General features: G+C 40.3%; 1 long non-coding RNA gene across 1 annotated transcript; it reads left to right on the top strand.

Moving 5' to 3' along the window:
• The first annotated feature begins 10,690 nt into the window (after window positions 1-10,690).
• On the top strand, window positions 10,691-12,276 carry LOC141279202 (uncharacterized). Its single transcript, XR_012333138.1, has 3 exons — window positions 10,691-10,744; window positions 11,565-11,740; window positions 12,175-12,276. It is a non-coding gene; the product is annotated as an uncharacterized lncRNA (long non-coding RNA).
• Window positions 12,277-12,691: the final 415 nt, after the last annotated feature.

The following is a 12,691-nucleotide window of genomic DNA, read 5'->3' as shown; positions in this document are numbered from 1 at the left end:
GCCACCTTCTCAGAGAGGCCTTCCTTGTTAACCCAGTCTAAACTAATTTCCCCTATACCCATCCACTTCACTTTCTCACACATCATTCTGCCTGCTTGTCTTCACGGTATTCATCATTATCTGCAATTAAATGCTTTTGTGTTGATTGTATGTCCTATGCTGGTGTTTAAGTACCAGGAGAGAAATAATACTGTCTGTCTTGGTTGCCGTGATATCCCAGAGCTCACTAAATGTTTGTTGAGTAATTGAATGGAGCAAGCATAGCTTATTCAGTGAGTCATAAAATCACGTCAGAAGTAGAGTATATATCCATCAACAACCCAATCAAAAAATGGGCAGAAGACCTAAGTAGACTCTTCTCCAAAGAAGATATACAGATGGCCAAGAGGCACATGAAAAGCTGCTCAGCATCACTAATTATTAGAGAAATGCAAATCAAAACTACAATGAGGTATCCCCTCACACCAGTTAGAATGGGCACCATCAGAAAATCTACAAGCAGCAACTGCTGGAGAGGGTGTAGAGAAAAGGGAACCCTTTTGCACTGTTGTGGGAATGTAAATTGATACAGCCACTATGGAGAACAGTATGGAGGTTCCTTAAAAAACTAAAATAGAATTACCATATGACCCAGCAATCCCACTACTGGGCATATACCCTGAGAAAACCATAATTCAAAAAGACACATGCACCCCAATGTTCATTGCAGCACTGTTTACAATAACCAGGACATGGAAGCAACCTAAATGTCCATCAACAGACAAGTGGATAAAGGAGATGTGGTACATATATACAATGGAATATTACTCAGCCATAAAAAGGAATGTAATTGGGTCAGTTTTACAGACGTGGACAGACCTAGAGACTGTCATACAGAGTGAAGTAAATCAGAAAGAGAAAAACAAATATCGTATATTAATGCATATATGTGGAATCTGGAAAAATGGTACAGATGAACCCGTTTGCAAGGCAGAAATAGAGACACAGATATAGAGAACAAATGTATGGACACCAATGGGGGAAAGTGGGGGTTATGATGAATTGGGAGATTGGGATTGACATATATACACTAATATGTATAAAATAGATAACTAATAAGAACCTGCTGTTTAGTACAGGAAACTCCACTTTGCTGTACAGTAGAAACTAACACAGCATTGTAAAATAACTATACCCTAATTAAAGAGAAAAAAAAGAACTTTGGGTACAAAAAGTCAATGTTTTTTGGTGATGGTAATAGGTAGGATTGACTATATAATTTATCATCAACCAGCAAAGCTTTGAAAATTAAACAGGTTTTAAAAATATAATATGACTATGAAATTTAAAAAAAAGTAGAGGGTATGTCTTGACACTAAAAGTGAGTTTTCATGTTCATTAGAGATATTATAGAACATCTATAAGAGTTTCTACCTTGGTAATATTAGTTGGTTCACAAAGGCATGAAATATTAGTGAATGATAGATCCAGTAAAGTTCATTAAAAGACAGTAAGGATTGTGGCATGCAGCTGTAGATGGTTTTTTTAAAACATATCTTTATTTATTTATTTTTGGCCACACCATACAGCTTGCAGGATCTTAGTTCCCCAGCCAGGGATCAAACCCATGCCCCCTGCAGTGGAAGTACAGAGTCCTAACCACTGGACTACCAGGGAATTCCCTGTAGATGTCTTTTACAAAATGTCCTTTGTTTTTTCCTGTCAGAAAGCAGAATACTGTACAGAGTGGTTTGTGGTATGATCCAGAATAATGTTTTTAAATTTTTCTGTATCACATCTTTATTGGAGACCCCAGAGAGAGAGCACGTCTCTCAGTTAGAGATGGGATAAGGCAGGAGGAGACTTTGGGATATGACATGGAGGGATTTCTTTTCTACCTGAGAATCTACCTAATTGTGGTGACGCCTTGGGGCTCTGATCAAGCAACATTTATATGACGTTAGACAATGTAAAGAAGAGAAAGAGGAGGGGGAGAAGGAGAAGGAAACAGGCTTCTTGTGATTTCACAAGGGTTAATTTCACCTGAAAACACACTTTGTACAAAACCGAAAATAGACACTCTATGTGGTCTGAGGTTTGAGCAAAGAATCAAGGAAATTTGACAAGTGCTGACTTTTGGACCCATACACTGCCCGAATTTGAACCCTGACTCATAACCTTTCTGAGCCTCAGTTTCCTCACCTGTAAAATGGGGATAGTAATAGTAGCCACCTTCTAATTTTGTCATGAATGTTAAATGAGTCAATACAGTGGAAGTGCTTAGAATGGAATGGGGCCTGACACATAAATGTTAGTGTTTTGCTTTTTTACATAGAAGGAGCCAAGTAGCCAGTTACATAGGAATTGGTGGTAGAGGAGTCAAGTGTTTAATGGCACAGAAAAGGGTATTAGGAAAGAGAGTTAAGGGGAAAACAGAATAGGACTAGAGTTATTGTTCAAGAAGCCTGAGGAAGCTAACAGAGGAGGCTGAAAAACAGGTCAATTTTCAGACTGTGGAACCGCACAGTTTTGGGTGGTTGGAAGCTAAAAAGCCTTTGTGCATGGGATTATCGTGGACCCAGGAGAGCCCATGGACCTGAGTACTGGAAGTGGGATTGTAGAATGCCTACTTGGCAATACACAGTGGTTTATCCAAGCTTAGCTAAAGCTTTTATCCTCTCAAGCATCTATGTGCTTCCCTGTTTAGGAGACCATGTTGGAATTTAAGACTCAGAGTCAACAGCACTGAGCTATAGGATCAGATAGGCATCAAACACTTGGAGGCAGATAAAAACACACGTTCTGGCAGTACCTGGATTATTTGCCTCAAAGCCAGATGAAGTTGCAAGCAGCTTTACTAATTACAGGGTGGGAAACTCTAGAAGTTTTCTAAAGAGCAGGGAGTGGTAAATGGAAAATAATACCACAGTAGTCATAATGACTAATTATAAGGTCTAAATGTCATTGAAATGACATTGAATGTCATACTTTTTATTTAGCAAGTTGGATTATGGCTTCATTTTACTGTATTTAAAACAGTTCAGGTTTAATGGTGTTCTCAGTTCCCTAATTTTGTTTCCTCTGTAATGTCTGAAGTTTCTCAACTGCAGATTTTCTTACCATAGAGGCATTCAGAGACTGGGGCAGCACTACTCTGCTACAGTAGAGGTGGATACTCAGTGGGTAAGCTGAGAGGATTCTCAGAATAGCAGGGATTTAAGTTGGGTCTTAAGAAAGAAAAGAAACTAGCATGTATTGCATGCTAAGTGCTTAACACCTAAGCATACCAGGAACTTTATACATATCTCAGCCCTCACAATAACACTATATATTAGGGGGGATTATCCTCATTTTACAGTGGAGAAACCGGGGGTCAGAGATATTAAGTGACTTAATAAGGTGATATTGTCAGCGTTTGAATCAGAGATGTCTAATTCCAGAATCCGTGTTCTTCCTTCTGTGCTTCTCCCTTCTATGACTTTCACGAATGAATACGATGAGAGGGGTGGGCAGAGATTTGTGGTGGGAGAGGAAGGAAAGGGAGACATGGAAACAGCAATCGACATAGAACAATTTGATTAAATGAATAGAAGTAGAAAAGCTCATTCCTTCACAAATCTAAGTGAGCTCTTATATTATGTGCAAGACACTTGTGTAAAAAAGTTAGTTGATTAATGAGCTAGAGAACATCTGGGGGACATTGGCTGTATGGCTAGAGGGCAACCCGTGAGAGGATGGGAGACTGTTTAGGTTAACTGTGGCCTGGAAAGGTAGGGGAGAAGGAAAACTTGGAGGGCTTTGGGAGTGCAAAGAACTTAGCTGTGTCCTAGGTTGCTTTTGGAATTGACTTGGTCTTCTCTTGCTTTTCTGATCATAGGCAACCAGGGGTCACATGAGCTTCTCTGGGTTATTGTGGGTGATCTTGAACCCTGTAAATTTAAACTAGGATTGACCCGTACTTTGAAGGTAGATGGGTAGGTGAGTGGGAGTTGATGAAGTTCGGAGTTGACAGAGTTTGTGATTCTCTCTCTCTGTCTCTTTTTTTTAAATCATTTTGGGTCTTATGACCAACTGAATTACTCACTAAGTTCTTGATAGAAAAATAAGTGGTTTTAAAATGGTTTTCAGGAGAGCAGTTGAAGAATGGTAGTAACCTCATTATTTTGCTGTAAGCACTGTGGATGTCCCTTTTAACAGTCTAATGTTAGATGATAGATATTCTTCTTTGCTTCTCCTGAATCTACTGTACTCTTCCTACTTTTATTATAGCAATCATCACAGTTTAGCAGAATTATTACATATTTGTCTTCACCACTAGATTGAGATTGTTAGTTTGTAAAGGCAAGGTGAGTTTAATTGCCTCTGTCCCAGTTCAGTGCTTGGAAGCTAGTAGGTGCTTAATATGAGTTTGTTGAGTTAATTTAAAAAATTACAAACTTCTCAGAGACAGTTTGGTGATAATAGTGAGTAGTGCAGGACTGCCTAAGCTTCCACTATAAGTAAGTCCACTGTAAATCCTAAGTGGCAAGATGTGCACCTTGTTGTATCAGGCAAACGCGAATTATCACCTGTGGTACCCTGATTGCGCTAGATAGTCCCCAAATGTGGAAAGGTGTTTGAGGCTTATCTTTTAATCGGTACTAGCATGCTGGTATGATAGTATCATTTTTCATTTTTAGTGGAATTTTCCACTTATTGAAAGGACACCTATGAGCCTTGGAATGGGTGTTCTCATCACTGGGCAGCTCACACGGGGAACTGGCACTTGTCTTGAGCTATGTGCATCCACAGCTTTGTAAACCACTGAACTGAATAAATGCACAAAATCCTCTGATGCTGCCTTAGGAACATAATCTTTCTCAAAGTTCAGGTTGTTTTTGTTTCTGTCTCAAAAATCTTATCTAAGGGAGTCAGCTACATGTATCCTTTTATTATAAAATATACTACAAATTTTGCTTCTAATTTCTGGACAAAAGTCTTTTGGAAACGTACTGCCCCTTACCCCAAGTATGCCTTTCTTTTCAACTGGTAATTGAAAAGAATCCTCCTTTCTTCTGTGGACATTTAGGGGTACTGGAGATGTAGGTGTTAGCAGCGTCTCAGCAAAGAGGATAAATATTTGACCCAAAGTCGGAATCATTATTGACGTAAAAATGGTTTTAGTGTCATGCTGACCCAACTATTTTGACTCGTAGACCAAAGTTATTGTGTTGATAGAGTAGAAACCACTTAGGTAATTTCTCATCATAGTGGACCGCTACATAGATCCATTGGAAGTGACACTAAAAAAATTGAGTCTTTTCCATCTCCCCCTTTTGAGAATAGTCAAGAACTTCGATGACTAGGTAGCTTTGGGTGGTGACTTTGTTCTTCTTTGCTTACTTAAACCATGTTACTAAACAATAAATAGCAAGCATTGGCTCTTGTCAAGTACTGTGCCAGGAAGAAAGACACAGACCATCAGAGGCTGCTTGTAAGAAACCACTTGCAATCTAGCTGAGGAGAAAGGGCATTTGAAACAGTACACATATTACAAGCATTGCCAAGGCACATAGGGATGTTCGAAAACAGGAAAGAGCTATGTAAATGTAAGCTTTTAAGGCAAGACATGATGAATTGCCAAGTTGTGCTTTGAAGGATGAGGCGGACGAAGGACAGGGTAGGAAGGATATTCCCATGTGGCCTTTGGTGAGGAGACAGAAAAGCACAGTGTGACTGTGCTTAGAAAAGTGGTCAGTTTTCCTGTTTTACATAAAGCAAAGGTCTTATACAGAGAAATGTCCTCCGAATATTAATCTGTCAGCTCAGGGACTTCACATATGCAGTCACCTCTCCTTTAGAGCCATCCCCTTACCTTTTCCCATGTTTCCATCTGGCTAGACTTTCTCATCTTCGGATTCCATCTTAGACCTCACTTTCTCTCACCAGTATTCTTGAACTGTAAACCAACACTACCTCCCTTTAAATTTCAAACATCTTTTCTCCTCAACTAGACTGTAACTTCCAGTGTTAGGCCATGTGTCCCCAGAGCCCTGAATATAAGTCTCTTTGCATTATAATTAACTGTTTACTCGTCTCAGCGCTCACGAAGGCTCTAAGCAGACTGAGGGCGACATCAAGTGTATGTTCTTGACTGTTTATGGTCCTAGACTAAGCACAGAGTCTCACACCGGCTAAGGGCCCATAACTTGCTGTCAAGTACATTCAGTGAAGTACAAAGAATTGAACAGACTCAGCACACTGAAGGGGTAAATATTACCAGTATAAAGAGAATGAAAGGTCTTTCTCTCTTCAGAAACTTTGAGAAAATGTTTGTCAAGGGGCTGGGGATTAGGGAAATGTGGGCTGGGAGAACAGGGAAGAGAAGTGATTAGAAGGTAAGAGTGTGAGGGTCCGGAAGGAGAAAGGATATTGTGTTATAACCCGGTTCCTAGTCACTTACCTTCTTAACAGTTTCATTTGGATGATAGCTCATTTTGTATCAGTCATCTCCCAGCCATCAGTTGTCTTGATTTAAATTATATTGAATGTCTAATACTCAAAGCATATTTATATCTTGTTAATTCTTGCAGTTGAATTTCCTTCCCTCTCTTCCTTTCATCCATTGACTCTCATTCACTGGTTAACTCATCTGAAGAATATTTGAGGAGGTACTTTATGCTAAGCTCATAAAAACTTTGGTAACTGGATATATCTTGTGAAACACAGTAATCCAAGTTTACATGCTTAATTTTTTTTCTCTTTGCAATTTAAGCCCAAGCAATTGTTTTCATCCGTTTGGGTTTTCTTAGCAGGATGTAAGGATTTAGATGGAAAATCCTGGCTGCCGTGACTATATTAGTAATGTAATCTGAGTCAGGCCCTTCAAAGTTTTCTATACAAGGTTACAGGGTAATTTTTTTTTCATTTTGGTCAAATTCTCCCCTACCCCTATCTTCTTCAGCTGTTACCAGGGAGTAAGTGGCTGAGAACTCCAAGTACGAAAGATAGCCTTCACACTGCACTAATCCTTAACAATCTTTAAACAGGAAGAGTAAAGGCAAAGTGAAAAAAGGAATTTTTTCTTACCCTAGTCATTTTCCAGTTCTATATTAGATAGAGACAAGAAAAGATTTTTACTCTGAAATCTCAGCCATTTCAGAGGCTTCCCTTAGCATTCAGTGATATACAGCGAGTGTGTAGGGCTGCCGCCAAACCCCCTGGGCGTCTGAGTTGGTGTTACGTGCAAGACTGAACATCCATTCCCAATTCGGTGTCTGTAATGCTATCAGTTTGCTCTTTCCTGTGTCCACTGATAAACCTCAATAAATGATACTAAAGGTTATAATAGTGATGGACTTTGTTGTAGAACTGTATTATAATCTGGGACCTAGGAAGCCACTGGCAAAATCCAGTTAGTGACTACTGGGTGGTAGTCAGTGTTTCAAATTACCAGAAAACTCAAGTTGGCATAATTCAAAATAGTGGATTACCTGTTAAGTACAAGCACATTTTAATGGAAGGAAACCTGGAGAGAGATGTTTAAGACGATTAAGACATGCTTAATATATTTCCCATGGTCCTTCCTGATCTGGCCCTGGAACACTCTCTCTCATTTTGTTCCGGCTAGTTCCACTGTCTTTAGGTCTCAGTTTATGAACAATTTCTGCTGAGAAGTCTTCCCTGACTCTCTTGTGTATAGGTTCACTGCTTGTCATGCTCACGTCTATTATAATACTAAATGCATTCCTCCTCTCTTCCCTCCCTCCCTCTCTTCCCTTCCCTTCCCTTCCCCTTCCTCTCTCCCTTCCTTCCTTCCTTCCTTCCTTTTCCTCTTTTACCTCCTTCTTTTCTCCTTCCTTATAGAATCATCCATCCTGTTGAGAAGAATCTATTAACCTGGTTCTGGTTAGGACGATACTGGTGAGAGCAGTCATGCCAATTAATTTTTTCCTACTCCTTCTAGAGGAACTCAGGATCCACTGGGATTCTTTGCTATACTTTCTGAAATATGTTAATACATGATTCTCTTGGCCATTTAAGAAATATTGTACAAAAAAGTTTTTTGAGTATGTACAGATTTCATAAATCAATAAAGTATAAATATACTATTGCTCTAAATATAATATGAATGCATATTAATCTAGTTTTCTTCTTTTAACGCCTGCTGGAGAAAACCTTCTAATGGCCAAGTAAATTGGCCTTTTTTAAGGTATTCATCCCATTTGACCACTTCGTGGTAGTCTTTGGTCTCAAGTTGACCTTCCTATCTAGTCTGCTTTCCTGGTTCTCTTATTAATTCTACAGTAGTTTGTTTGTTTCCTTCATTGCCCCTCTTCTTCCATCCACACCTTGAATGCTATATCAGCTAGGATTGTGTTTGGCTGTACATACTGAAAAACCTGACAACGGTGCTTAAATTGATTCAAATTTATTTGTTATCAAGTGATAATACATGGGAATTTATTTGCTGTTAATACATCCTGGGGCAGTTCTTTTCCATCTGCTTTAATTTTTTAAACCTCTCGCAAATATAACCTATATAGAGAAAAGTGTATAAAATATAAATATGCCTGTTATCAAATCATACAATGAACACCTGTGTAACATCACCAAAGTCAAGAAATAAAACGTTGTCAGTATCCCCCAGAGACATCCTATGTAACCCATTCCAATTCCTACCCCCTTTCTCCACCCCAAAGATCAACTCTCTCCTAATTTTTGTGGTAGGTGCTTCCTTATATTTCCTTACAGTTCTACAGTGCTAAAACGGTATTATTTCTAAATATACCAACTATAGTTGAGCTTTGCCCATTTCTGGCTCTTTTATATAGAAGCCATACAAAAATGTGTTTTTGTGAGTTTGGTTTCTTTTGTTCAACATTTAGTTGTAAAATTCATTCATGTTGTTATATGTGGTATTCATTGCTAGATGAATTCTATTGCATGAGTATGCCCAAACTGATTAATCTAGTCTGCTTTTGATGAATATTTGGGTAGTTTCTTATTGTTGAGTATTATGAGTAGAGCTGATATGAATGTTCTCATCTGTCTCCCAAGGTGCATTTCTTTAGATATGCACAGAGGAGTTGAATCGTTGGGCTTCATTTTTTTTGGAAATAGAAGTTCTCTTCAGTGATGTGACAGAACCGGGTAGAGCTCACTCAGCGCGACCCCCAGAGTCACCTCCCAAATGGATTTGGTCTCAGAGCAGAAGAGTCAAAGTGAGGCTGACCCACATGTGGGTGGGGTTGCAGTTGTCTGGCTCATTTAGTTGTTGAGAAAAGCAGCTGATCAGAAAGTGAGGGAGGGGGGTTAGTTAGATGCTAGTGAAGGAATCCCTCTATCTCTCGGGCATGTTGGGGATTGAAGGAGAGGCTCAGGATTGGCCGTATTTGGAGACCTCTTAGCTGTTTACCCAGGACTACGTAAGCCTCGGTGGTATATTAGAATCAGAAATTTGGGCAGGTGGTCCTGGAGAACTTCTCTCAGAAGGTGACATTTGAAGAGAAACCTTAATCATTTGGGGGAAGAACATTCCAGTGAGAGAAGAGCATTTACAAGGCCCTGAAGTGAGGACACTGTTGGAGATGTTAAGGAAACACAAGATGGCCCGTGAGGCTGGAGCACAGTGGGCAGGAGGGAAGAGGGGCAAGGCTGGAGCAAGATGGGGGAGGTAGACCAGAGGCAGGGCTTGTAGGACTGTGGCCCACACAAGGGAGTTAGTGGACCTCAGTGTGAGGGAAGGAGCATTAAGTTGGGCAGTGAACCAATCTGATTCATCTTTCAAAGAGATTACTCTGGCTGGATTGCAGCGTTGGCAGGAGTGGCAGCTGGGAAACCCGTGGGAGGCTATTTCTCAGGGAGAGATGAAAGTGGCTTGAACTAGAGGGTAGTGGTGAAGGGATGGGTTAGAGCTGGAAAAACTGAAGGCAGAAAAGTTGACTGTGTTTCTGTGGCTTGAACAATCAAGTGGAAGACAGTATCATGAACTGAGACAGGGAGGGCAAGGCTAGGAATCATTTGGGGCAAGGGGAAGGGGAGGCGGTTGTAGCAAAAAAAAGTTCTGCATTGACCGTGTCAAGTTTGAGAGGCCTGTTAGGTATTTCAAGGAAGCATTCAGATACATGAATTCGGAGCTGAGACGAGTGTTCCTTACAAACTGTGAGCAAATCTTTATACCTTTGGGCCCTATCACATGGCCTGGTACATGGTAGGCACTCAATACATGTTCAGTGAATGAATTTATTTAAAAAATATACATGGAGCCCTTACCCTGGGCCAGGCACTGTTCTAGGAGCTGAGAATATAGCAGTGAACAAAAATTCCTATCTCCCTAGAACTTAAAATGAATAAATGCATGCATGCATGCACACACGAGTAAATAAATGAATGAATAAATGAATGAAATGTGTATCCAGGTAATAAAGTGTTTCTTACTTGATTTTTTCTCTCTGTCTTAAAAACGTCTTTGAAAATATTAATTAAGAATGGAACTCTCCAGCAGGATTAATTATAAGCATCATGTCTAGAGAGACTCACTGATAATAACCTGTTTTGCTTTCTCTTTCTCTTTTTAACTTGGTTTTCTCTACCTTTATGTGCCTGAGACCTGTGTATCGGTCGGTGGTACAGCAATTGTGGTAGATGGGTGTTATTTACAGTTGCTTCGGAGTCGATTTCTAATTTTCCCTTGAAACATGTTATTTACGGGCACCCTGTTTTTGCTTGCAGGTGTGAAATGGCTCTGTGACACATGAAGCAGAAGCAAAACGTCACTTCCGAGGTTTGTGATAAAATTTCTTGTTAGATTCTTCAGGTAGAGCGAGAGGCCTTTCTCATGGCTGTGACACCCTGTGCTGCCGAGGCAGAGAAGCTGAAGGGAAAACTCGGGTGCTTTCGTGGGGAGTGCCTGTGGTCTCACCACTGTGCTAAATAGAGTTCCAAGAAGTTTGGTGTTAGTTAATATTTTGTAAATGGATTTAGCATCTTCTGAGCTTTCAGGGAGTTTGTAACTCAGAACAACCTGCAGTGATTCTTTTTGTCCAGTGAGGTATTCATTAAATAATACAAATAATTAATTCCCATAAAACATCTTTATATATTTGGATTCTTATATATTAAATATCATGTTAGTTCCCAGAACGGATTATTCAGTTTTCTACACTAAGCCCTACTCGACATGATGTTAAAAACTGTTTTGTTTGTTTGTTTGTTTTGGACCCTGGTTTTCATTGATAACAAAGGAATATAAGTAGCAGGTGAGGTTTTGCCTGATCAACAAAGTGGATATTTCTTAGAAAGTTCATTTTCAATCAGGATTTCCCTTTTTGATTGCCTTAATCAAGGAAAAGATAGCCTCTCTAAATGAAATACCCCAATCTCACCAGAATTAGAAAAGGCAAATACCTAAAATTAAATTTCCAAAGGCCTGAACTTAAAGAGTGTTGAAACATTTACATATTAAGGGATGTGTTCCTTCTTCTATATTATGTGCTTGCAAGAGAATTGATAGTTGCTGATTTGGGAGAGCTTGAAAAGAACCTTCATGAATGTATGTTTTGTGATTTAATATATGCTCTCTGCTTTTTTTGCTTCCTGTCCAGTGTATTCCCTTTTGAATCTTGGGACTCCCCATACCAAGTCTTCTCCAGATTAAGATTAGGAAGCTGGTTCAGAGGCATCAGAGTCTACAGAGAGAACTCTGCTGGTGCAGCGAGCGTCCTTCCCTTCTTCCAGTGCACTACACAGTGGACAAGAAAAGATGAGCTTTCAAACGTGGGTAGGTTATGAAGCGCATGTAGTCCATGCTAAAGATCTTGATTCACTTCCTGTAGGTGATGGCAAGTAGTCAGAGGATTTTAGTGGAGGAAGAAGAGAATCAGGTTCGTCTTTTAGAATGTGACTGGTGGCGGTGGGGAATATGATGGTGAATGGCATGAATCTGGGAGCAGGAAACCCGTTAGGAAGCCACTGCAGGGGATGGCTATTTTCCACTCCCGCCCCAGCTTTGTGTGGAGTGTTCTCTGGACATAGGCCTAAGCCTAAGCCTCTGGTTCTAGCCACTAGTTTGGAGTGCAGAGAAGTTGCAACAGTTGGCAGAAATAAAGATTATTCATCATCTGCCCTCTTTCCTGCAGCCCTGGTCCCATTTCCCCTCGTGGATAGTACGAAGAAAATCTTCACTGGTGTTGCCTTTCTCTGTATTCTTTCTAGGATTGGTTATCTTCCACCATGACAAAGTTTAGAGCCTTAAAAAAAAAATCAGCAGAATTGGAAAATCTCACTTTGGGTGACGGCCTGGTCCTTCACAACTTGTTCCTCCAAGCAAACTTGATTTGTTTGTTAAAATAGGCATGAAGAAACTCTTCTGTGAAGCTGCCTTTGCAATCTGACGTGTACTAAAAGCTGTGTGTTTCAAGAACTTGGCTGTGATCCTCCAACAGGTGAAACTCCCCAATCCCCGCCCCCCCACCCCACCTTGCGCTGGCTCTTGGTGCCATCGCCGCTTCCTGGGGAGGGCTTTGAGGGGCGGGGTCGGTACGTGAGGTGTTGAGTCTTCCCTGGGGCCAGCTGGCTCTTTCCTTGGGTTGAAAAAGAAATGAAATTCTTGGTGTGTGCATTTCTTAAGCATATGCATTTCTTAAGCATGTCTCTATCACTGGGGATTTGTCTTCCTATTTTAGGACTGAGTCTCATTTCAGTGTAAGTGTGAGGCAGGAGAAAATATTTC

The sequence above is a fragment of the Tursiops truncatus genome, chromosome 1 (genome assembly GCF_011762595.2).
Source record: "Tursiops truncatus isolate mTurTru1 chromosome 1, mTurTru1.mat.Y, whole genome shotgun sequence".
Classification (NCBI taxonomy): Eukaryota; Metazoa; Chordata; class Mammalia; order Artiodactyla; family Delphinidae; genus Tursiops; species Tursiops truncatus.
The sequence above is the reverse complement of the archived record's forward strand: the minus strand, read 5'-3'. Positions and strand labels throughout refer to the sequence as shown.